The 27453-nt window shown below is 46.6% G+C and overlaps 1 long non-coding RNA gene across 1 annotated transcript in view; it reads right to left on the bottom strand.

The window, feature by feature from the left end:
- Window positions 1-27453, bottom strand: part of LOC144166221 (uncharacterized) — a 121895-nt gene that overhangs the window by 16016 nt on the left and 78426 nt on the right. The window contains exon 5 of the long non-coding RNA XR_013321612.1: window positions 12259-12339. This is a non-coding gene — a long non-coding RNA (uncharacterized LOC144166221). The remainder of the gene's footprint in view (window positions 1-12258; window positions 12340-27453) is intronic.

Here is a 27453-nt window from a genome sequence, read left to right as displayed (position 1 = left end):
ATTGCGATAATCGGCAAGCAGATTCAAGATGGAATCGTTCAAGCTGTGAACAAGTCTGAATTTGTCTCCGTTCTCGCCGATGCCACAACTGATGGGACACAAACTGAACAGTTCTCCCTGTGCGTACGGTATGTGGAGCTTGAAACTATGGAGATCAAAGATGATTTTCTCGCTTTCGTAGCAGTTTCAGATCTCAGTGGATCAGGTCTGGCGGAAACATTGAAAACAGAGCTTGTTCGCCTCGGTTTAGACCTTCATAGCATGAGAGGTCAAGACTATGATGGAGCCGCCGTCATGAGTGGCTCATTTCGTGGAGTGCAGGCCCTGATTCGCGAAGTGTATCCTTTAGCAGTGTACACGCATGCTCTTCGCATTCGCTAAACCTTTGTTTGAACGATGCATTTAAGGTACGCGACATCCGAAACGCTTTCGCAACGATTGGGGAAGTTTGCACATATTTCAGAAGCTCCTCGAAAAGAACCGATGTTCTCAAGAAGCACCTCGAGTCTTCTTCGCGCGCATTTTCACGCCTTCATAAGTACTGCGGGACTAGGTGGGTTGAGCGGCACGAAGCCGTGATTCTCTTCAGTGAAGCGCTGCCTGACATTGTCGAGTCGCTGTAAGTCCTTATGGAAAGTGAAACATGGAGAAAGGCGACTGCTTCCGCACTTCACACTCGTCTGTGCAGCTTCACCTTTCTCGTCTCCCTCGCAGTGAGCGAAAGGTTTTTGAGTCTTACGCTTCGTTTGTGCCAGTACCTGCAAGGCAATTTCGTCGACATGAGCGCCGCCCTCGAGCATATCGACTTGGTGCTGAAACAGCTTAGTGACATCAGAAAGGATGCCAATGATCAGTTCAAGGAGATTTTTTATTCATGTGAAGCAACGGCGAGAGGATTCGGCGTTCAGCCAGAGATTCCCAGAAAAATCGGTTCACAGAAGTACAGAGAAAACCATGCTTCCTCTTCTCCTGAAGAATATTACAGACGGACTTGTTTTATCCCGTATTTGGATGATCTGCAGTCTGCATTGAACGAGCGCTTTACTGTTCACAAGGCGATGTTGAAGAGTCTTCAACTCGTGCTACCGAATTACACCGCCGAGAGCAGCTTAGAGTCGTTACAACCGGCAGTAGAATTCTACATGGCGGACATGGAACCGAAAAACCTCACAGTGATCAAGGCGGAGTGGAAAATATGGAAGCAGAAGTGGCAAGCAACACCTCAAGAAGAGCGGTCAAGGTATTCGACCGGGGCCATGAAGCAGTGCAACACCAGCCTGTTTCCAAATATCAGTACTCTCCTCAGGATACTTGCTACACTTCCTGTCACCACAGCAGCAGCTGAGAGAAGCTTTTCGACGTTGAAGCGCCTTAAGACCTACCTTCGCAACGGCTCTCTTGAAGAACGGTTGGATGGGTTGGCTTTGATGTCGCCCTACAGGGAGTCCGTTGACGTGGGCAATGTAATTGCAACGTTTGCGATGAAGGCACGGAGACTTGTGTTTTAGGCTCCCGATCTTAAGGCGCCAGTGTGGAGGATCACCCCATAGCGTTCAAAGCCAGACATCGGGTGAATCTCTCGAGCGTGCTTCAATATAAGGAAATCTATCGCCGTCCGCCCAGTACACTCCGGAGTGTAGAGGCGGTACGTCTCTGTCGACCGGAGACTTAACGACTCTCACCAGCACTGTTGCACCTCATTAACTCGCGCTGATACATGACCCCACCGTGCCCATCACGCCCTGCAAGAGGCGCTACCGAGGATCTCCTCTGGAGTTGCCATGCTTTTGCAGCGCTCCGTGACGCATCACTTCAGTCCCTCGGTGGCCATCGACCTCGCACTTTCCGAGGGTGTATCGATCCGCGATCGCACATCGGCCCGTCGTACACACTTCAGCTCTGGCAGGCATTTCTTCAGTGCTTTAAGGAAGAAGAAGGACCTGGGCGCTTCTTCGCAGAGCCGGCCTCTAGACCGCCCCACCTCGAAGAAGTGGACACCGGTCCCCGTTTCCCTCCACCTCAACCCACTTTATTTCTTCCGCAGTGGTTTTAACCTGTTATATTCAGAAATAAAAACGTAAAAAACTATTTCGGCTATTCGTCCTTTTATTTTTGGGGCCTGAGTAACGTAGTTTTATTTTTATAAGCGGAATTTGTTGGCACATATTTATTGTACTTTTTGGAAGTTTACTTTCCAAACTATAGATATTAGAGAGCGGCATAGCCGTTAAAAACTCAAATAATTTGCATACTGCCATTTATACCAAAAATAATTACTGAAAATGGGTATTTTCTCCAAATAGTCAAGGCCTACAGCGCGAGTGCCCCCCCCCCTTCCCCCGAAAAAAATTCCTGGCTACGGGCCTGCCACTCACGATCCCCTTGGCGGTACTCGGCGTCTCGACGTCGGAGGTAGCAGTGTCCGGCATCTACCAGCTGCTGGACCGTTGTGCGAACTTGAGCGAGCTGGCGGGCCTCCTTCGCCCGCTGAAGTTATCCTTGGACGTCGGCGTTGAGGTCGCCATCTTCTGCGTGCGGAAGCATGGCTTCAAGCATCGTAGTCGGCAGTCTTCCGTAGACAAGCTCGAACGGTGTCATCTTCGTAGTTTCCTGGATCGCTGTGTTGTACGCAAACGTCACATAAGGGAGGACTTCGTCCCAAGTCTTATGTTCAACGTCAACGTACATAGACCGCATATCCGCGATCGTTTTGTTCAGACGTTCCGTTAGTCCGTTCGTTTGGGGGTGGTACGCCGTCGTTCTTCGGTGATCGGTGTTGCTTTAGCGCAAGATTCCTTGCATAAGCTCCGCAGTGAAGGCCGTCCCGCGGTCCGTGATAACGACTTCAGGGGCTCCATGTCGCAGCACAACTTGGTTTATGAAAAACTTCGCAACTTCTTGTGCAGCCCCCCTCGGAAGAGCGGCCGTCTCTGCGCAGCGCGTCATGTAGTCTGTCGCTACGACAATCCACTTGTTTTTACTGCCCGGCCGCGCCCGGCTGTGTTATCTGTGTCCCAAGCGAAGTGCGTGTTCCATTCTTCATGTTTATGCCTCACTGGTTATCTCATTCTGACAGGGAGAGCATTTCGCCCTAATGTCAATTGCCTAGAATAATCTTTGATCTACAATGTTCTGATGTAAATCCACGTTTCGAGAAACAGTCGCGCCGAAAGCTAAAATCCTGCAGAGCACACACCGCGGTATTCGATTTGCCGACACTCGCCTACGCACGTCAGTTTGTTGACTGTTGCTTCGCCGCCTGTGTATTCTTTGAGTTGTTAGGGGAGCACAAGTTCTCTCCAATAAACTTGTTTTTCCTTAACACAGCTGCGTCGTCTTTGTCTACGTGACATCTGGTGGGGGTACTGGGTAGGTTGACGTTATCGTCGGCGATCCTTACAGCAGCACGGTGTTCGGGGTTCGGCTGCGGCGTCGTGGAGTGGTCGGAGGAAAAAGTTATCGACTTGGTCTGCAGATCAATTATTGCGCCGTTGTCCGTCAAGAAGTCCATTTCGAGAATCACGTCTAAGGAGCAGTTCGGCAAAATGACGAACGCAGCAGGGTACGTGGTGCCGTCTATGGTGATGCGCGATGTGCACGTTCCACTTGGCATTATGAGATGGCCTCCTGCTTTGTGTATGTGCGAGCCGTCCCATTTTGTCGTAAATTTCTTCAGCTTAGAATCAAATGACCCGCTCATTACCGAGTAGCCGGCTCCCGTGTCGATGAGGGCGACTACGTCAAAGCCGTGGATTGACAACTGGATGTCGGACGCCGCTTTGCTCGAGGTTCGGTTGCGTCGGGGCGTCGTATCTCGGCTTGTGTTGGCGGTCGGGCACTATGCGTCGGCATTGACGTCGTCTTCTCATCCGCAGGCTCTGTCATTTCAGGTACGCGACGCGTAGTGTGGCTGACGTCGTATTCGCGAGTCACGTGAGGTTTGGATCTGGTCGTCTGGCTGAGGGCATGTCGTGAATCACGGTCTGCGGTGAATCATTGCGTCGTTGTAGAATTTTCGTTTTTCCGCCATTTTGCACCTTGACCTCCAAAAGTTGCTGCTTTCAGCTTCCCCTGCGTGGGCTGGGGGACCTTCCACGTGTGAGGTATTGCCACAACGGTTCGGCGACTCGTATGGGAAGGGCGACGGCGAACGGTTGAAACGAGCTGGGCCACCTCTGGTGTGAGATGGATGGTCGTCGATCTCACGTGGTCGTTGTCCAGGGAGAGGGTGAGGTGCGTCGACGGAGTCCGAGTCTCTTGTATGGGCAGCGACGGTAGATGTGGTCGGCCTCTGCACAGTGGTAGCACAGAGGACGATTATTGGGGGTTCGCCATACGTCCGTCTTCCTCGGCGTCTTGTTTCGTACTACAGGGTGTCGGGCGGGCGACAGTGGGCGGCGGTACGGCGGGGCCCCTTGACGACGTGTTGGAGCAGGGCGGGGTCGAGGAATAGCCGCGGAGTACGTCATAGCTTGTGGCTCGCGGGGTACTTCGGATGGCGTAGAAGTTCCCAACGCTTGTTGCACTTCTTCCCTAATCACGTCGGTAAGGGAATCAACTTGGGGCTGCGGCGGCGTGGTGAGAAGTTTCCGCAGCTCCTCTCTCACTACTGCGCGGATGGTCTCGCGTAGGCCATCAGCTGGAATCCACCTGTTGTCGACGTAGTTCGCATTGGCCGCGCCAACAAAGTAGCGGTCATACTGCTTAGCACGCATTTAGAGGGCCTTGTCAATTGTGCTGGCTTCAGTCACGAATTCGGCGACGGTTTTGGGCGGATGGCGGACAAGTCCAGCAGTTCCTCCTTCACACCGCGCCGCATTAAGAAGCGTAACTTTTTTTCTTCCGTCATTTCGGGGTCCGCGCGGCGAAATAGTTGTTTCATTTCCTCAACGAAGATCACGACCCCTTCGTTGGGGTATTGCGTGCGCGTTTCTAACAAGAGGGTGGCTCGTTCTCTCCGCACTAGAGTGGCGAATGGTTTAAGGAACTCGCTCCTAAAGAGAGTAGAGTGGGTACGGAAGCTTTCATGGTTCTCAAACCACGTTCGGGCCGTATCTTCTAAATAAAAGAAAACACGGCGGAACGTGTTTTCGTCATCCCACCTGTTAAAGATGCGGACACGCTCCACTTCCTCCAACCAGTCCTCAGGGTCTCCTCCGGGGTATCCGCGGAACGATGGTGGTTTCAGGGGCTGTTGCAGGACGATGGGATGAGTGGCTCGTTACACCATGTTGTCGGTTGCAGCGGTCTTTCTCTTGATTCGTTCTGGTAGGAGACCAAACTCGGCCGGTAAACCTTGCAGTCTGCGGCTGGCTAGGCTTGGGCTGGTTTGTCGGCTTCCTGAAGGGGATGGGAGCATAAAGGGTACGTGCGTACCCCGCACCTCCACCGGATATCGCGTACACAAAGACGTACGACGCAGCTGTATTAAAGGAAAAACAAGTATATTGGAGCGAACTTGTGCTCCCCTAACCCGCCGTGGTGGCTCAGTGGCTAAGGCGTTGCGCTGCTGAGCACGATGTCACGGGTTCGATTCCCCAGCCGCGGCGACCGCTTTTCTGATGGAGGCGAAAAGCGAAAACGCCCGCGTGTACGAGATTTCGGCGCACGTTAAAGGTCCCCAGGTGGTCGAAATTCGGACTACAGGGTGTCGGGCGGGCGACAGTGGGCGGCGGTACGGCGGGGCCTCTTGACGACATGTTGGAGCTGGGCGGGGCCGACGAACAGCCGCGGAGTACGTCATAGTTTGTGGCGCGCAGGGCGTAGAAGTCCCCAACGCTTGTCGCACTTCTTCCGTTATCACGGCGCGCCTCATCGCCTGCGTTGCGTCGGTGCCTTAAACCCTACAATCAATCAATTGTGCGCTTCTAACAACTCAAAGAATACACAGGCGGCGAAAGAGCAGTCAACAAAGGGGCGTCCGTAGCCGAGTGTCGCCCAATCGAGCACCGTGGCGTCGGCTGTGCAGCCTTTTGTCTTTCGGCGCAAGTGTTTCTGGAACCGTCGATTTACATCCAGAACATTACAGATAAAAGAAGGTTATTCTAAGCAAATGACGTTAGGGCGAAACGGTCTCCCTATCAGAATGAGATAGCCAGTGTGGCATAGAAACAAAGAATGGAACACGCGCTTCGCTTGGGACACATAACACAGCCGGGCCCGGTCCGGCAGTAAAACCAAACATAAACAAACCCAATACACGGTTCGCGACAGTATTTTTGTGATTTTTGCGTACCGCAACTACCAAGGAGGCTATGGTTCTCCCTGTTTATTTTTTGACGATCACGGTGTTTGTGAAACATGAACAAAAATCTGTTCGTCAGAGTTCCTAAAACAGCTTGACGCGCCTAAGATCCCACGCATAATCACTAAAAATCACTAAAATCACTAAAAATTACTACTCCTGACAAAATGGGAGCAAAAGATGACTTCCTTGTGTACATTAATCAAAAACTAGCAAATGAAAGAAACCTGCAATGAGCTAATGCATGAGCGCATGGAATATTTGAAAGGGCATTTTGCGTATTTTAAAACTCACAAATTCAGACATTGCTTCCTTAAAACAAATATCTCTCACACGTCTTTTTCGGAAGTCATAAAGCCTAGAAATTCCACTTTGCCTATCCGAGAGCGGAGAGAAGCTGTTTTTATTAGGGAAAGCTTTGGACTGGTGCGCTCGGCCTCGCAGTTTGTTACAGAAATACCTAAGTGTAACATAATAGCAATGGAGACGTTTGAAAAAATGGATGAACTATATTTTTGTTCCCACATTGTCAGTTGGCATCTAGCCTTTCTGTCCTCACAACTGCAACTCTAGTGAAAGAACTCGACCATTTCAGCGGAAAAAAATCAAGTCGAGATCACCCTAGAACGCTTGCAATGATTGGCTAGCTTTATTGAAAAGGTTCTCATCACAACGAACTTGCGTGAGAAGCGCTCTACACACTGAGATTTATTGCGTGGATGGCGTACCGAGGTTTCGGAGCCTGTGTAACCCTGTGTTTATAGGGTCCATGAAGACAAAATACAGTTTTGTTAAATTTAAAGAACTACCTTTCGGTAATTCAGTCAGCTCCATTCCAGCCACGAAAGACGTCTTTTAACAACAACAACAGCAACAACAGCAACAACAAGAACAGCAACAGAAGCAGCAGCAGCAGGAACGACAACAACAACAACAACCAAACTAATGTCATTTTAACGGCAATGATGAAAGAAACGCTCAGCTTTCTCGTGAGGGATTCGTTCGTGGTCCTTGGGGTTGTAAGAGTTCAAAGAATCTTGATGACGGGACGGTCGCCATCAGTAAGGCCATGGAAGCTTCGCTTTAAACCCAACTGCTTCGGCCGTCCCGGAATGGCGTAATCGGATAGACGTCAAATTCATAACGCAATGGAGGATTCCCACCTGGGGAAGCGTTTTTCCTTGAGGCGCTAGATGTGCCCTCGCTTATCATCATCATCGTTTTGTGAAATTTATGGCGTAAAGTTGGCTTTCCTTCAGTGCGTGTTCGTGATGGGAGAGTTACCAATATAGATGCACAGAAAGCTTCGCTTTAAAGAAATGGCAGCATCTCCACTCCGTGGATGATGGCGAGGGTACGGAGTACGGGGACTTAAAGGGATCCTGCAACAGTTATCATCGACTGCTAGGAATGTATTTTGGGGTAAAGTCTATTGTCCCAGCAATCTCCTCCCGCAAGAATTATGAAAATCCGTTCACTATCACCGAAACTACGCGTGATGAGAAATCACGCTTAATCGTTCCCTCTCAACTCGACGGCGGACAACGCGACGAATGCGCGCTCTCTCGCGGAGGAAGGGGGGGGGGGGGGAGGGGAGTGGCGGCTCGCGGCGTTCTCTTCGGCGGCCTTCGGTATATTACCGGCCAGGGAGTTTTCTCCTGTTCTGCGCAACGTGGAGGTGCCTATTTCCGGTCTGGTGCCACAAAAAAAAGCAGGCATGGGTGCCTGCTCGCAAGCGCGCGCCCGGGCTGGTAGGGCGCTTTTGAAGAAATAAACGTGTCGAGTCGAGTGGTCCCTTTGAAAGGGAAGTATTGAGCTCATCACTCAAACTCCGTGCGCACTCAAAACACAAAAGAAACGGCAAAACTGTGCCTACAGGTTCAGGCATAGAAGAGGTTCGTACACAGCGATGACGACGGCGGAAATAAGAGAAATTAGCCGCGAAGTTGACCAGTGACAGCCGATCGGGCAGCCATGGCCTCAGTGACGTCGCTTAGGCCATGCCAGGGGTGCATAATGAGGAGAACTGAAGAGAACGCGGTTGGTTTTTCCGCGTCTTTAACAGCGATTTGCGCGCTCACTGCTTCACGCGCACGTGTAATATTTGCTCCGGTATTCATGGCAGTGTAATCTAAACGTCGCGCAGGTTTACTTGCACTGCTCAAAGAGTGTTGCAGGGTCCCTTTAAAATGACATTCAAGTTGCGCCCCGAGTGGCATCCGATTTGCGTCCCGACCGTCATTAGATTTGAGCCGTGAGTTACACCTTGATTATTCCCTAAATGAAACTGCAACTCACGGCTCAGATCGAATTTCGCTTGATTTTCGCTTGACGGTGGTGTGCGCACGGATGGACGCGGATGGACATTGGGAGGTCCTAAGCTACTCCGCCCCGTTACAGGAGAGGGAGTAAGCCGTTTGACTCTCGGGTATTAACTAATGGTCGTATCCGAATGGCTAAGACGACTGACCCTAACTCTTTCTGTTCTACCAGACACAGGCTCGAATCCTGCCGGCGCCTGTGTGTTTTTTGCGATTGTAAATGCTATGCGGACGGACGCGGACGGCACTGTGCGGTCCTTAGGTACTCCGCACCTAAAAGGTCAAGAAATATTGAACAAAATTCCAATTTTGCGATACAGTGATATGGGAAGCAGCAACAATCATTACACCCTTTGGGGACTAAATATCACCGGGCGAACGGGTAGTCCGCCGCCCTGTTGGTTCGTTCTGATACGCCCAAGGACGAACTGCTGGAAGGGAGTCGAAAAAAGAGAAAATAACCAGTAGCAGCGGGAATAGAACCATGGCTGCAGCGACGCAGCTCAAGGAATCCAAAGCACTTATCGCTACGCCATGCGGCTAGACAGGATGTACGATAGAAATGATGTATTGAAGTGTAAAGCGTGCAGTACTATGCGCAACGCGACGATTCACTGCAGCTGGTGCCCGAATTTACACCCGCACAAGTGATCGTGACCACCCTTTGCGCTTTGTGCTTTGCTTACGCTAGGGACTACTACTCAGTTGAGCCGCACAACCATAGTTTTTTCTTGTAAAGAACGATCAAAGCGTCGCGTATATAGTTGCGGCGGCAGGCTAGCTGATCAGACGACTCGTTTGTTTCGGACAAATCATTGCTAACTATGTAGTGTTCGCTACAAATACTAAGTGCTCTCGGTATCACATGTGCAAGTGGTCGCCTTCGTGCGGGTCCGAACAGAAAAACAGACCGCATTTTCCTCCATAGGGGAAACGAAATTCCGTGTTGCTTAGCCTGAACTCTTCAAGTTAGCGTTGGGGTAGCTGGAGAAATGCAGCCGGGCCTTACAGCATTTGCAGCACTGTCATAACTTTGTTGCACAAGAAAATTATGTACCGAGTGTAAAAGCTAAATTCAAGACGCTTAGCTGTAGCGCGCATTTTTAGTTTGTAGTTGTTGTCATCAGCAGCTAATGCGTTTGTCTTGTTTTCTTGTCTGTTAAACATATACGCATTCATTACGCTTTAGGATCAAGGCTTGCCTATTTCTTTAATATTTGTCTGATTGTTCACGCGCATGAAATCTTTCGTTGGCCGTTGTTACCTAGCGGGAAGTATATGCAACACAGCGTATTACCATAACCTCACCGAGAAGCGTTTGTCCATCACGCTTCACCGTTCCTTGCCATTACCCGCTGCTTGATTTAGCCTAGGCGCCTTTCTTATAACTAATATTGATATTTTCCGCCATGGCATTTTGCAAAAAGACCCACTGATTGCAAACCCTTGTGCTTTGAAAATCCACAACTGCCCATAGGCATCTGCGCGAAATCGCAACGACGACACCATCAAAGGGGATTAATGACGCAGCAATGAGACTAATTTCTTGCGTTTAGGCTTCCTGTTCCTCCTTTTAGACCAGCGGAGATGAACATGTAGTCCTCATGTGTGCACACGGCACGCACTCTGCCAAAGTGCCTCCACTTGAATATGAACGGCTGCCCGCAAAAAGTAACGGCCGTATTTGTTCTCAATTTTGCCCCCTTTTGCCTAAGACTGTAGGTAGGCTGTTTGGGGCGCCTTTTGTTCTCTCAGATAAAATGGCGCAGCGCACGACGTTTGCCGCCCTTCGTCTTTGTATCTTAATTTAACTCTTTTTTTAAGCTGCCATGTACCCTAGCCAAACAGCACATTTTACTGATTTTCTCTGTAATCTAGATTTGCTTAGGCCGTATGCAGCATGCTTTCAAGCAAACACTGCTTTGTATATTGCAGGGGGCCTGTTTCGCCCATTTCACGTCATTGATAAAGCTTGCATAGCGAGCTGTATCTCAGGATGTGATGTGTGGTGTGTTCCGTCTGGAAGTTGATCAAAATGCACATGCGTATGTATACTAAGGATCGCTTCCTGCCTTACAAAACTCTCCTTGACACTCTTGTTGGCAGACCGGGTGGGGCCGCTGATCATTGATGATTATACCAGTGTTATGCTATGCAATTTATTATGAATCTCGCCTGTGCCCCCAACAAGTATCTTTTCGAGACGACTTTATCTCAGCGTATGACGAACATCTGGAAGGCAGAAAATACTTCTAGGTTCTGATCGCCAGGACGTGATCGATAACAACTCGCCTTTACGATATTGACATTAATACAAACTGCACGCCAGCCCACATCATCGTAGCCATCCACCTGCGCAGTGACCGGGTAACAAACCACTCAGCAGTAATGTAAAACGGCAGAACAACCAATAAGATGAACGTCACGATCATAAGAGGTAGTGGTGGTCATTGCTCTCCTTACTCGAGTAATGAATAAGGTACGGCGGTTTCCCGGCCGCGGTGGCTGCTTTTCTGATGGAGGCGAAAAGCAAAAACGCCCGTGTGTACGAGATTTCGGCGCACGTTAAAGATCCCCAGGTGGTCAAAATTAATCTGGAGCCCTCCACTACGGCGCGCCTCATCGCCTGCGTTGCGTCGGCGCGTTAAACCCTACAATCAATCAAATAAAATCAAGGTACGGCGGTTACCACGATGCCAGGAAGTGCGTGAGGAGTAGAATGACACGCCGTTGAGTCTCGGACAGCAGGTGATGGTAACATGTTAGCTCCTTACGAACGTGAGCGCCGCAGTGAGGAGGATCCTGCGGAGCTTGCTTTCGTGTCTGTCAGTACACCTCTGTTGACATTCTATGTTACCAATACTTGCTACGGAAAAAAAATACTGAAATTCCGCTTACGAATTTGCCTGATGTCAGTGGTTTTTTACAAGCAGCCTTCCTCCTGCCGGAACATTCAATCTTCGCCTTTGTAATCAATCTCCTTCTCGCAAAGTTAGAGCCCCTTGTAAAGAAGGACGACGAACGCCCTTTTTATAAGACACGGACACTTCTCTTTAAAATGGTTGGTTGTGGAACCTAGATTAGGGGTTCCAACCATTGGAAATTTGCGGAAAAACTCGCTATTGTGCAGTTGTTGCACTCGCTATGGTGCTGGCTACGGAGCACCATAGCGAGCAACTCGGTATGGAACCATGGAACTCGCAATTGTGCAATACGGACTGAGTATTGCCGTTCTCTAAGAGTGAAAAAAAAATATACCGCTCGTCCTACCCTGCGATGCGGAATAACGGTTAAGGCCGAAAAACAAAGATGTGCAGTACCTCGTTTTATACATATCGATTATACCACGGCTCGAGTACAAGTTTATTAGAGAGCTTTTCGCGTTCCTAAATAAGGCAATCGTTCAGCCGAACTCTATAAATACTGGCCCGAAGAGGTTTAACGAATTCGGGGAAAATTTATTTGCTTTATTTTTTATCCTGGACTGGACGTCTTGTAAAATAGGTCGCCTGATACAAACTATTGTATTCTGAACGGGTATTCAAAGGACGTGTGAGTACGCGGAAATAGTTGTTTTACCGATACAACTTCTGGCTTCTTAAAGGTATACAGCGTTTAGACGCTATGACCAGTGCAGCTATCAATGCGGAGAAAGGCCCAAAGAATAAAAACTTTAAAAATTAGCTTACTTACTTCCGTCTTTCGGTGCTGGCAGCTCCACGATCATACAGACGTCGTCAGCAAAAAAGACCCTTGGGGACCCTTCATAGTATTCTGCAAAAATTGACGATGCGTTGTTAGTGATTAAAAGTGTTACCATATGAGGTGATGCATCCAAAATTTACGGCGCACAGTTTTACACAAAACAACAAAAGAAACGTGACCAGAATATCTAGAGACACTCACACACCAGTGTAGAACATTAGAAGTTGCGCATCTCTTCTGCACATCTCAACGACCAATTACGGATATAAAAGTGAGAAAACACTTAAATTACGGATCAAAGAAAACATTTTGGCTGCAATAGCACGCTATGCGCTGCGGCAGCATTCAAAGATAGGATTTTTTTTCATTGCGAGTAGACACGACAAAAAACTTCATCCAATTGTTTCTGGGTCGCGTTGTTCATCGTTCTTGCAGGCTTTACAGCAGGGACAGATGAGTTAGGCATTGTGTGCGGAGCTACATTTTAGGCTAAAGTGAGGCAGACCCGCTTTTAATGTTGGAGCGCTGCCTTTTTATCCAAACATTATGGTCGTTGGCTAGTCAGTAACTGAGCAGCATGAACTGCTGCTCAGTTACTGATCAACAAGGTTTTCGCTCTCGGCTCAGTTTTATCAACAAGATTTTCGCTCTCGGCATTTTTCCAAGCTTTCTTAAACGTGCTAAAATTATTCCTGTTTTTAAGAAAGGAGACAAGCACCTAATATCTAACTACCGGCCTATTTCTATCCTTTCTTCTCTTAGTAAAGTAATCGAAAAGTTGTTTGCTAATCGACTAAATAACTATCTAACTAAATTCAACATTCTTAGGCCCTGTCAATTTGGTTTTCGTTCTGGAAGTTCGACTAATCTTGCACTTTTGTCTTTAACTGATTTTATTAAAAAATCGTTCGACTTAGGTATGTTTGTTGGATCTGTTTTTTTAGATTTTACTAAAGCTTTTGATACTATTAATCATGATATTCTGTTTCACAAACTTGAATCCTATGGATTAACCGGACCAGCTTTAAATTTCCTAAAGAATTTTCTTATTAACAGGGAAGGTAGTGTTTGGGTTAATAATGCGTATTCTATGACTGAAACGATTAATCAAGGTGTGCCGCAAGGTTCTATTTTAGGTCCTTTATTGTTTATTATCTATATTAATGACCTTGCTGATTCCATTAATGCCTCACACTGTGTTCTATATGCTGACGACACCACAGTATCTTCGGCTGATAAATCTTTGTCCAATCTTACGTCTAACCTAAATATTGTTTTGGCTAAAGTAACTAATTGGTGCCTCATCAACCACCTACTAATCAATCCATCAAAAACTAAATTTATGATTTTTAGACCACCCCAGAAGCGCCTGTCATATATTCCAACCATTTCTCTCTGTTCGAGTACCATAACCCCATGTGACAGCGTCCTTTTTCTTGGAGTGTTCATCGACTCGCATCTGAAATTTCATAAACACATTGATCACCTTAGAAATAAGACTGCTTTTGGCATTCGAGCTCTGATAAAATCCCGCCCATTTTTTTCACGCCAAGCCCTTATGTCTCTTTATTTTGCCTTCGTTCATAGTCATATCACATATGGTATTGTTGCATGGGGTAACACTTATGATTGTCATCTGGCACCATTACAACATATTCAAAATCAGGCTCTTCGTATCATTACTAACAGCTCATTTTGTGCTAACGCCTGTGTTTTGCTTCAACAGAATAATGTCTTATCGGTCAAAAATTTATTCTAGTACAACATAGCCACGTTTTTGTTTCAGCTGCGTGTAATAATTTATCGTACCAATTTATTGACAGGCAACTATTACAAAATAACAACTCCACCAGATTTGCAGCCAACGAAAATTATTTATTACCCATATTCCATACTAACTATGGTCAGATGACATCCGCTTTTTCAGCTATCTCATTCTGGAATAGTCTCTCGGTAGAACTAAAATCTTCATCATCATTATTTTCCTTCAAACACTTGCTAAAAACGTTTTTGTTGAATCGATGAATGTATTGTTTTTATTATCTGTATTGCTATGTTACTGTTCATTTCGTTGCCCAAGTTTTTTTAGTTCAGCTTGATTGTAGTTGTAATGCAAGTGTATACTTAATGTGTTTTTTTGTTGTCAACCTTTTTACCTTTTTTCTTTGTTTGAATTAGTATTGTGATAGCAACGTGCTACGTGTATTTTTTTGCATTTTTGTTTAACCGGTTTCGTCACATTTTCTTACTCTACTTTAGCGCTGCCTAAGCTGTGTTCACTGGGTTTAGTTACTGTTCTTTTTTGATTTTGCTGCTTTCTGTGTATTTTTCATTTTGTATTAATTATTCAAGGGTCCCGTTGCAGTCTGTTGACTATGGGACCCTTGTCTGTATACTAATCTGTATGTATTTCTCACCGTTTGGAATAATAAACAACAATTCAATTCAATTCAACTAAATTGCATTTTAAAAGAACTAGTTGTGAAAATGTTGGATTCGTTTCTTTGGTGTCGAAACATTGCAGTGAATTGGCATTTATTGCTTAAGGGTTGTTTACGCCGCTTCCTTGCGTTTCGAATATTTTTATAGTCCGACAGTATTTTTGCAGTAGGTGATTTTAAAGGCGATCGCCTTTCTTGGGGTGCCTAAGCACAGAAAAATGTGGTGTCTCTCCCTGTGGCTATCTCCGTCCGTCCAGGACCGGGAAGAGTGTTTGGACGACAAGCTTATACAGGGAAGACCGTTCCGAAGTATTTAAAACAGGTGTCATGCAGTATACATATCAGCATTGCTCAGCAAAAAACAAAAAATGAGGCATATTTGAGCCAGGCCATAAGCACAGGCAACTTACAGTAGCCCCGTTCCTTTATTAATACACGGGGGATTGCTGTTTGCGAAATTAGATAAAAAACGAAGTGAAACCTACTGTTAAAGATACGTTAGATAAAAGAGAAATATAAGAAAAGTTGCAGACTACATCTACATTTACGCCTAAGATGTACGACGCAATACCGTTACTTCGATATCATAGGAACGCTTTGAATGCAGTTGCTGCATTTACCATTTATGCTTTCCAACACTGAAAATTAGAAAAGAGAGCGAAACCTGCCGCGACGGTTCTTAATCACTGCGGCAAAATACAGACAAAGGCCATGTACGCTTGTGTGGATAAGATGTGGGTGAGAAAAGTGGTTTTAAGTGTGTATTCGTCTGTCTGAGCGAAACGGTAACAACAGTGTCAGTATTTCAAAGCATTTATTCGCTAGTGCATTGAACTGGGCGGAAATGTCGGGTTTGTGCTAATAGAGAGAGAGTGAAACAGAAAGAGACATGACCTTTATTGTGCAAGAAATAGTGAAGTGTAGTGGAAAAGGATGTCAGCAGGTTAAGGGAGCGCAACGGTGGAACCCGAAAACTGGGGCCACCGATGCAGCAGCTCCTTCTCTTGCTGTATTATTCAACTGGTGCTCACCTTGAGGTAGTGAGCTTGTCAGGGCTGTCTCCCATGCCTCCGTAGAAGTGGGATTTTTAATGTTTGAGTTGTAGTCTCCTTAGTATATCCTTGGACATGACCAGGTTGCGTGGAAACGGTGGACGTTTCCACGCCGTTGGAAGTTTTAATGTAAGGTCGTACTTCTTCTAACAAATATCACCACCCGTCATGATTCGCGTGTATATTTGCAGGTTTCCCTCCTGCGCAGCGTTTGCCATTCTTCGACGTTTATATCCCCGTGTGGCACAGGAAAGATCAGGTTCCCACGCACAGGATGAGGAGATTTTCGCCGCGTTGCCGAATGTTCGCAAAGATCATGGGATGCGAGTTGGCGTGCTTTTTGGTCGAATGCCTCGTTCTGTTTTAGATCCTCATTTCAAGGTTTTTATGTTAAGCTGTGAACTTTCTTCATTGTGGACGGAAGAATCTTTGAAATCTAAGGTTTGACGGCATCTCGTCTGGTCGGGTAAGATTCATAGTTGAAGGAACTGGTGATCGCCGACCAAAGCTTTATTTAAAGAGGTAAAAAAGGCGTTTCGGTGAAAAGAGGGAACAAGGCTTCCGTATGGAAGCCGAAACGTCTTTTTTACCTTTTTAAATAAACCCTTGGTCGGCGATCACCAGTTTCTTCAACTACGGAAGAATCTTTCTATAGCGCTTAGGTAATCTGCCGCAACCGACAGTGAAATTGCCTTTTGAGATTTTGTATGTTCGTTTAACTGCTATTTCATAGTCCCGCTTGTCTTATTGTGAAGAGTATGGCTTAAATTTGCGCTTCTTCCATAGCTATTTATGAGAGGATAATGATGCACCAAAGATTGCCACAGCAGTCCACTACGATAATTGTTGCCTTCGTACTTTCGTACATGTTATCGTCCGCGTACTCTGTATATTCATGGTATTGAAACTTTCTTGTGAACAAATTGGAGCCTGTTTTGCTCCAATACTTTCTTGGATTTGGATCCATGATTTTTGGTGCTGCTGGAAAGGTGATATATGTCCGCAATGGCGAACAGTGGTTTCTTCTCCGGAGGGGTGCCTATATTACATAAGCGGTCTCGCCTCTACGAAGTTTTTACTAGCCGGCCCTTGGTGCTTGGAGAGCACTACCCTGAATTCTTAAAAAATGTTATAGAGACCAAATGTGCGGACATTTCAGAAGGTCGTGAAAATTGGGAGATTGAAGGCCACCTTATATGCTCTCCTGATGGTGTTTATTTGGTTTCTTTCGGTGTGGGTAAGTTCGTTGTATACGGTAGGGTGCACAATATCTTACACATAATCAGTGCCTGCATGAGTGTTATCGTTTCTTCTCTCATTTATGCTTTTCCGCTGATTAGGCTTACTGCAATGTCTGCCGAATTATTAAAGATTTTCGGTGTTTTGGAGAGTGCGATATCGGCTCTGGCTCTTCTCTGTAGGGAATTACCGAGTATTCCTACGTGTCTGTTTTCTCAGATAAAACTTTAACCTTTTCTACGAAGATTGTTCAACTTTGCCGTGTGGCGCCATCCATGGTTTGCAGACAGAGCTTGCGTCTATGAAAGGGCCGCGGGAAAATCGAAAAGTTATTTGAACATTCCCGTAATGCAACGCCGTGTAGTTGGTTTTATTACTTATTAGGGCACATTTTACCTAGTTTCTACTCCTGTTTTAGGCATTCGTTAGTTTTTGAGAGGATGGTAGTGATCGGTTTTTAATTACGTGACACAATGAAGTCGCCGGCATCAGATCCCGAGGGAGACGCGCTTTGATGTGTTAGCTTCAGTTGCGGGCACGGCTGGCGCCCGTGTCTGATACACGTACCCTTAATCTAGGCCGTCGTATCTTTGTCGTCCTTTCCACGCTGCAGTTGGGGCTGCGCCGTATGCCCGATAAAGCCGAGTCCTGGCATCCTGCTGACTGAATTGTAGTTTCCAGTCGGCAGAGTTGACGTAATTTGCGAAGGATTTGCCAGTACGACTGATGATAGCAGGGCCCGGGTCCAGAAAAAAATTGCCGAAGGAAGTAAAGTGATCACGTTAAAATGTCTCCCGGAGCTGTTCCAAGGTCACCTGAATGAAAAGAACCCTACATATGGTACGCGAGCTGTGCGAATGCAGGATAAATCGATTCAGATTCAGTTTTTGGGGTTTAACGAGCCGAAGCTACAGCTGGGATATGACCACGCCGTAGTGGATGGCTGGGCATTAAGTTCTACCACCCGGATATATTTAACGTGCTCAGCCATCTCGATACTCTGACATTTATAGTTTTAGCCCCCATCTATAAACCTGTCATCGCGGCCGGTATGAAACCTGAGTCTTCGGGCACAGCGATTTAGGTAAAGGCGCTGATGCAGGCACAGCGTCTTCAGCACAGCGCCGCAGCCACTGCGCCACCGCGGCGGGTGAATCAAACTGAGCGAACTTCCATTGTACCTATCATGGGAGGCAAGAGAGGCGAGAGCAGCGGGAGGGGTCAGAGAGGAACGATGGTACACGGCAGGGGCTGGAGGAGACTATTGTCTGTCGACGGCATTTCCAGGGAAGCAAGAAGATACACGTCCCATTTTTTTATTTGCTTTTGTTTTCCTAATCCTTTTATGGTTTTTGTGTCCGGACGAGTTCAGGCCTTTGTGTTTTTTGTCCCTTTTTAGGTTTGAAGACCAATTTATGTATTTTTCAAGAATGCTTAAGCATCTCTCCCCTCCCTTTTATGGATATTATCGGCTGAATGTGGAACTCTTTCTCCGGCTTCAGAAACCGGCAGCTCGATTTCCTTGGACGTCCTTTGTACACCGTTGTACATGCTTTGTGTTATGTGTGAGCTATCACGCTTGCTTAATTTAGCAACAGCGCATTGGCGGCCTGTCAGTCATTTTGTGGCCACCAGTGCCGGAATTTCGTCGCCACGATTCCCATTCCATCCTCATTTGACGCCTGATTCTCTCGGCGCCCGTGGCGCACTCCTTGCGTACAAGCGGTGACGGTGCACGACAAGACGCCGGGCGGTGGGTGCGTCGGGCACAGAAATGACCGAGCCAGTTTTTGACTTGACGGGCCTCTGGCAACGAGGTCTACAGCGGTGCATTCGAAGCGCCGCCGCACACAATGCCGCTGCTGACAACGCTGACATACTTTCTCAGCACGTGTTTTGTCGTTGTCTGTTCTCTTGTCGCTCTCTCTCCGCCGATCGCTGGCGTAAATATTTCCCAAATGCCCCAGCTATTGCTCACGCGTCAAGAAATCACCGAAAATGAAATAACGATGTCATAAAAGCGCATACAAGACGCCCTGACGCGATTAACGCAAAATTAAAAAAATTGAAACTGAACGTGCAGGCGAAGAACCAGAAAATTTTATCGCACCCAGTTCTCCCACGCAATTATTTCCCCCATAAAAAGAAAGAACAAACTGGCCGTAAACTTGTCTGCTTTCGTGTTTTAAAAGGAGAGCCAAATGATTATGAAATATTTATTTGCTGCGACATTGTATATGCGTCTCTTGACTCTCTTCTTTACGCCGTCTGTTGACGCAGATTACTCCGACAGGTAGGGTGGCCGCAATTCTCTCGGCAGTTCACGTCAGTGAGAGCTCTCCACCTCGTGCACCTCCTCTACTCGCGTTCCGTAATATTTAGCGGTCAGGGGGCACGCAACAGGCTAATCGACGCGAGATTTTGGCAGGTTGCCATGATAGAGCAGTGGTAACTCACTTAGCTCCTGCTCTGGTTATATGAGTTCAAATCCCACACGAACGCAAATGTGTTTTTATTTATTCGATTTCTCTTTGCAGTCAACGTTTAAAGAGACACTGAAGTGATTTGTAAACATTGGGGCATTACTTGCGGAAATTGTAGATCGTAGGCGATAGGCTGTGTTTGGACCACTCTCAGTGCGTTTACGCGATTTTACATAGCAGAAAAATGCATTCTAAAGTGCCTTCCTACTCTCTGCATCCTCCTTGCCGATCTCCTCGGAGGTTTCATATGACGCTTGCTCGAGGCAGCCTTGGCTTGACCGCAATAGTGCGTGGCTCGCTGGCACTCCGACAGAGTTAGTCGACCGGCCGCCGGCTCGTCGTCGCAATTTGTTCGCCTAGTTAAAACTAAGCCATGGCACGATTTGTACCTGAAAGAATGTGCGTTTAGATTGTCAGTTTACAGACTGTATCAAGCTTAGTAAAGTCTATGAAGTCAGAGTAGCTACACGCAGGCGCACATGCGACGCTTCTCTGATTGGTACGCTAGTACAAAATCTAAGGCAAAATAAAAGCGGGATAGGAGTCAGCAAAGATAATATAGGCAATAAGGAGGTAAATTTAACAGGAAGCTGTATTTTACAGGGTCAAACCAAGGTACGGGAAACACCTTTTGCACTGGGTGAACAAGCACAGCGGTCAGCAACCCGACCACACAATTGCAATTCCTTTTCGTGCATACGTAGTGCAGTCGCTTGAGATAATATATTTGTGGGAATTGGGGGAAGCTTACTGCACAAGTGTTATTCAAGAAATAATCAACAAAGCTCCTCGGAATACTGAAACTAAAAAAAATAAATAGGCTATACAAGATAAATTTTATATTTGATGATGATGATGATTGGGTTTTTATGGCGCAAGACGACCAAAGACAAAGAGCGCCAAGGAAACGTTGTTTTATGATGACAGAGTGATTGTAAATGTAAAACATTTAACCAAGAATATACGTGAAATGACACAAAAGGCAATGTAGATGACTGGTGTCAACATGGTGCCAGGGTGTCAACATGCATGGTAAGTAAAGAGGTGTCAAAACTTGACATCGCTTTAAATTATTCTTGTGGACAATTATGGGGTCGTCCCCTAAAAAGTACGATGGGTGTAGTGGATTGTGTTGTCCGTATGGTTGTGAGAAGTGTTTGTGTCATGTTGTTTCTAGTGCCTTGCATTTTATGAGGATGTGCATCATGGATAGCCCTTCTCCACACCTGCTAGGTCGTGGAGATCCAGTGAGCAGGTGAGAGCGTGTTGCATGTGTGTGCCCTATCCATAATCTAGCCAAGACGACTTCTGTGTATCTATTGCGCGTGTGTCAGTGGTGCATTGTCCCAAGTGTGGCTTTATTATGTGTAACTTGACTGTCTATTCACTCCAGTGTGCTTGCCATGTTTCGGGAAGTTTTTGTCTGATGTGTGGCGTGATGTCGGTGTAGGGTGCGGTTGTTAGGTTTTCAGTGTTTTAGAGTGCCGTGGTAGCCGCCATTTGATCTGCCGCCTCATTACCAGCGGCCCCAGAGTACCCTGGTACCCAGCAAAGAACCACATCAAGTTTTCGGGCATATGCACACTTAATGGCCTTAGAGACAAGATTGAGTACATGGTTTTGGGAAGACTTTGGAGACAAAAATGCACGCAAACACTTGGGGAATTTGTATAGATAATTGATTTTGGACTGTGATTTGAAGGATATGATTACCAACAAAAAGTATACCATATACCTCAGCCGTAAAGATACTAGTATTACTATTGAGTGCCTTAGTGACATTAAAGCCGGATCCATGCGCAGCGCAGGGCACAGAGGTGGCAGTTTTGGAGGCGTCAGTATAAAATTTAGCGCACTGGTATTTCCGCTGCAGATACAAGGAGAGCTACAGGATTGCACATTTAGGTGCTTGGCTTTCCTCTATATGTGTAAAAGATATTTCTCATGGTACAGGGTGGAGAACCCATGGTGCTGTAAAATCAGTTACAAAAGTTTTGATAATATCTAAAAAAGGATACAGCAAGCTCCGACGCTTCCTCTTTAACTCTGTAAGAGAAGGGTGCAGAGAACGGTGGACAATTTAGCCGGAGTTGGGATTTGGATGTATGGTAAACATTTGACTTAACTAGACGGTGAGGCATTGATGAGGTTTTAAAAGCATAAAGGAGGTTTGTGTATGCTCCCTAACGTAGCATGTTCCATTTATTACAATCCACATAGAAATGTTCGACTGGGCTAGCTCGAAATGCGCCACATGCCAAGCGAAGCCCCAGATGAAGCAGTTGGGCCAGCATTTTGTGGAATGTTTTAATTGCTGACCTATACACAACACTGCAATGATCCAATTGTGAACCTATTAAGCTAGTAAAAACGCGTAAAAGAAGTTGTTTCTCAGCACCATAGGAAGTGTGTGAAAGAACCTCCAAGATATTCATTGCCTGTAAGCATTTCTCTTTAAGTTGTTTGATATGTGCGATGAATGAGAGTTTTATGTCAAGGACTGCACCTAGAAACGTGTTCGTTTTTCACTGAAATCGAGACACTATTGAGTTTGATGTCTGTTTGATGTCAGTTTGATGTGTGTTCGAATTCGAACGAGTGCCACGCCTCTTGGAAAACAAAACAGAAGTACACTTTCGGGGATTAAATTTTAAACCATATATATCTTCCCAGCCATCTAACATGTTAACACCAAGCTGGATATTACGCTCGCAGTTAGACTGTTTACAAGACTTAACGAATAGTTGTACGTCGTCGACATAGATTAAACGAGAAATTGATGGTGGCAATGCCTTTCTGAGTGAATTCATTTCACAATAAAGTACAACTGAAAACATCACCTTGCGGCACGCCATTTTCCTTCCCAATGAAACCTAGAGAGTGCACTGACAACTCTTACAGGGAAGGTTCTTTCAGATATGTAACTGGCAAGCGTCTTTATCATGTTACCTCGCATGCCGAAAGACTTCAGGTCGTTGAGGATGCCGTACCGCCAAGCGGTATCATATGCTTTTTCAAGACCAAAGAATACCCTCGTACAATACCGCTTGTGAAGGAAAGCATCTTTGATATAAGACTCTAATACCACGAGTTGATCGTTGGTAGATTACCCTGCCCTAAAGCCTGCCTTGGAGCTCTCGAGAAGACCGCTGTATTCTAAGACGTACACGAGCCTCTTGTTTATGATCTCATCGAAGAGCTTGCACAGGCAACTTGTGAGCGCGATGGGTCAATAACTGGCGGGAGAGATTGGGTCCTTCCCCTCCCTTAGGAAAGCCACTACTATAGCCTCCCTCCAAGATCTTGGAATGTTTACTGAAAGCCATATTTTGTTGTATGGTGTAGAATTGTTTCAAGGGTCTCGGAGTGTAGGTGTAGGTGATGTCTGCACCGGGAGCTGAATGGTTACAATTAAAGAGAACCATTTTCATCTCATGAACTGAAGGGTGTTATAAGAGGCAGTTGAATTGTTATTATCTTGCAAGGACTTCTTTTCACTTGATGCTCTGTGTTTCATGAAAGTGTTTGTGTAGTGTGCTGAACTTGAAACGTGTTGGAAGTGTGCGAGTGTGTTGGCCTGGTCTTCCAGTGTGTCACCTATTGTACTGAAAGAGGGCAGCCTGGGCGTATGTTGTCCTTTGGGCTTTCGTATACGTGTCCAGACTTTGTGTGTGTCCGGGTATGAGTTTATGGATGTCAAGAAGGATCACCAACTCTCTCGTTTTGCCTCACGGCGCACACGTTTCACCAACGCCTTTGCCCGTTTGAGCAAAAGGAGGTTACCCGACGTGGGGTATGGACGAAGAATACCCCACGCCTTGTTCTGGGCCTCTCGCGCCCGCCTACAGTCCTCATTCCACCATGGCCTACTCTGGTTGTGCGGTGCACCAGAGGCATGCGGACTGGACTTTTCGGCGGCGTCGAGGATGCGCGACGAGAGTAGTTTGGTAGCTTCTTCCACATGTGGGAGTCTTATGGACGTACAATGTTCTTTGGATGTCTCTGTAAATATATTCCACATAGCTCCTGCTTCATTGAACCAGTTCTGGGAAGATAGACAGCTTGGGCCTTTACCTATATATGTTAGTGAGGTGGCGAAGTGGTGACTGCCTAATAGGACAGTGCGCACACCCCACTCAAGGCATAGAAAAAGAACTGCGGAACCAATAGCCTAACCAAGATATCAGTACGTGTTGTGTCTTATATTAAAATCTGTGGGCTTATTTTTGTTGAACAGCCATGCTCCTGAAGATGTAGGGAATTTTTCGATGAGGCGACCTCGGGCATCCGAGCGGGAGGAGCCCCACAGAGGGTTGTGGGCATTCAAGTCGCCTATAAGAATAAAAGGTTTGGGTAGCTGACCTATGAGGACTTCAAAATGGGAACTGGAAAGCTGGAAATCAGGATGGATGTAAACGGAGCATACTGTTATTAGCCTATTGAAGATAATGGTTCTAATGGCAACCGCCTCAAGGACAGTCTGTACTTGTACGGTGTGGCATACCAATGGCTTTCGGGTAATGATGGCCACACTACGTGAAGATGTACTCGTACTCAATCTGTACTCAAAAGTATTTTTACTCTATTTGTACCTACTAGTACTCAACTCATCAGAACTTACGAGTACTCGTACTGAATCTGTACTCACGAGTAGCGGTACTCCATCTTCAGTCAAATTCACCAATATTCAAAAGTGTTTCTACTAATTTGTTCTAGCAATCAAATACTTGCATTCACGCTCTGAAATGCGAACAATCTACTCCACTAGTTAAAACAAGTGCAAAGGCTACAGATTGTCCACTTACTCCGCTAAAATGTGGGTTAAGAAAGTTGGTGGGGACTTTGGTGCGTTTTACATGTAGCTGTAATCGTGCATTATGAAAGTAAAATGCACTTCTCGCCCCATTTTAGGCATCATCAGTTTAACAATCGTAAAATTTTGCTCTACACCAAACAATATTCTGAAGGGCAATGACGGGAGACCTGCCGAGACACGCTCGGATTTCAATGCCGACGTGTTTGTTGACACGAAATAAAATATGTATTATATATTTATATTTTATATTCAGCGAAAAAACTGAATATCAATTGGGAACACCATTATTAGCAAACACCTTGATTAACATCATCAATGGCAGACATCTTTCTCGGGCCTGGAAAAACCTGAGGCTTCCATCTCTTGAAGCTCTATCCTTAGGGTTACACCCGTTTAACTTCTTTTCGGTCGCACGCCGCAACGAGCTGTGCCAACAAAAAACAGCCCACCATCAGAGCATCACCCACACCGCAGCAACGATTAGCAGCACATTTTGAGATATTCACGCAGTTGCGGGCCGTGGACATTGACTTTCAGGGTGATGGTACAAAAAAATTGCACACTGAGGAATCAATAATGATTCCTCAGTGCGCAATTTCAGTTCGTCAATTTCAGTTTCTTTCAGTTCGTCAAATCAGAGGAAATAGCTTCTCTCCCTTTGGGATAAGCGATCGACTTGGGGTACCGTGAAGCGAGATAGACGTATGGCGAAAGGAGTCCACAAAGGGCAGATGTATCTACTTTCACAAAAAGATATCACAACGGTGCTACTACCCATTTCACTCGTACATACTACAGAACAGGAACATGCTGCGCCAGCAGAAGGGCCGCTGCAGCCTGTGCTGTTTCCCAGTGAACTTTTAAGTACAACCCCCAGTATATGAAACCCCAATTATTTAATGATTAGTGAACCCGCAATTTAATATTAGTAATAACTAAGTTTGCAACCAGTGAGCCTGCGGGTTATAAATTCTAGGTTCTAAAATACAATGTGTGCAGCAGCTGAGCTATGGTTTAATATAGGGCAACGTGTACAACTTAAGTGGCTTTCTTCTCGGGCTGGTGTTGTTTTGGCGCTTTGGTTTTTCCATTCTAGACGTGAAGGGGTGACAGTGCAGGACTGCCTCGTGCTTTGCTCGCCAGCCCAGTGCTCGCTTTCAAGTTTCATGGTGCTACTTTCTCTACTGTCACTAGTGCTCCCCCCTGGTGGTCTTCTCTTGTTTTCTTCTTAACGAGGCGCCTGGAAAGGCGTGTCGCTAGCGTCGCTTCTCTCTCTCTCTCTCTGTCTCTCACGCACACACACACACACACACACACACACACACACACACACACACACACACACACACACACACACACACACACACACACACACACACACACACACACACACACACACACACACACACACACACACACGCACACGCACACGCACACGCACACACACACACACACACACGCACACGCACGCACGCGCGCGCACACACACACACACACACACTCACGCACACACAGTTGCATTATACGAAGTGGCACAGCTAACAGATATTTGCATCTGCTAGTGGCTTTATAGCTTTTCAAGTGACTGATTGGCGTGCTCACTTTCTACGGCTTTACAATTACTGCACGGACATTCTGTAGAACATGACCACTGCCGTTCTATGGCATTATTGAAGCCAGAAAATGATATAAGTGATCACTGTGTGAAGAATGTTGTCTTGTGTTCTATTTGGTGTTCTTCTTTCGTGCGGACCAAGGGTTTCGGTAGGAGCAGAATGAAAATATGGTCGCTATCTGCCAATGTCGAAATGTTCCGCAGCCCCTGTCACGTAACTGCCTCTGTTCTCCCTCCGTTCACCTCTCACGATGTTTTCCTCCTGTCTCGGTCCTGCCATTATAAATGCAATGTAGCATTGCTGAATTTAATTCAACCTTCCCGCGTGCGCACTGCTGGCGCGTCACCTGTTAGGACCATTTGTTACTCTTTGTCATGGCGCGCGAGCCCCCAGCTACAGGCTTGAGCGAGAGCCTGTTTTGTGTTTGCGATTAAAATGTGTTTTTGAGGCGTTTCTTAACAGCCAATGCTGTTTAAACTGGCGGGTGCGCCGAGAACGTGCGCCGGAAAAACTTGCCGAGCGATGACGTCAACGCGCGCGCCGGCACCGCTTAACATCACTTTTGCTTCGCCGAGCTCGGGCAGGACTCGTGTCGCCACCTCCCGGAAGCGCAATACAACTGGTACTAGCACGGCTCTGGAAACGTGTCGAGGGGAAGCCCGATACAACTGGTGCGAGCACGGATTTGAAAGCGTGTCGCGGGGTGGCTTCCTGTATGGCTTGTAGCGACGAATGGTGCAGGTTTGACGGTGCACAGAGAAGAATTATCGCCAAAATGAAAGAAGACAATAGCCGAGGAGCGATAACGTTAATTAACGTCTTAATTAGCGGCCCACACGCCCGAGCACTGAATTTGAACGGTGGTGACCAAACGAGTTCCAAATTTTGAAGCCAACGCTCGTACCGCTGCGCCCTTCGCTACTCTTGGAGCTTTACTGCAAAGCCGGTGGGAACGAGTACATTGCACATACTTTATTGACCGAGTATCCTTTGTTTTTAGGGGGCTAACGGAGACACCACGTAGAAAATTTCAAAAAATGTCGAATCATAATCACGCAGAAAACATGGCCGAGTCTCCAAGCATAACCACGCATAACCACGCGTAAACATAGCCGAACCAGAATAAGCTAGGTGCGGCCGGCAGCTTCGCTGTTCGCCCAGTCTTCGGCTCACGAGTGCCGAGCTGCCCCAATTATTTCTCTGCGATCTTTACAATAACACCCACATCTAATTTTCATTAAGGAAAAGTGCGAGTGCCACTTCCGTTTTACGGCAAATATCCCTAATGTTTTATTTTTGCTCAACAATATGCACTATGCAATGGTTCAAACTACCATATTTAGTAGCTAGGAAATATTTTGCCTGTTTGAACCTCGCGTTGAAGAATTCTTTTACCTTTTGCCCGAGTGTCTGATCGCGGTACAGAGTTGTCCAGTTGTAGAATGCGTATCATGCACATCAAGCTATTGGCGGCGCCTTCTTAGTTCCTATATATAGCAGGGCCTGCGGGCCTGATATTAGGTTGCAATAATGAAT

This window comes from Haemaphysalis longicornis, unplaced genomic scaffold, assembly GCF_048455015.1.
Source record: "Haemaphysalis longicornis isolate Haplotype H1 unplaced genomic scaffold, Haemaphysalis longicornis Haplotype H1 scaffold_1, whole genome shotgun sequence".
Classification (NCBI taxonomy): Eukaryota; Metazoa; Arthropoda; class Arachnida; order Ixodida; family Ixodidae; genus Haemaphysalis; species Haemaphysalis longicornis.
The sequence above is the reverse complement of the archived record's forward strand: the minus strand, read 5'-3'. Positions and strand labels throughout refer to the sequence as shown.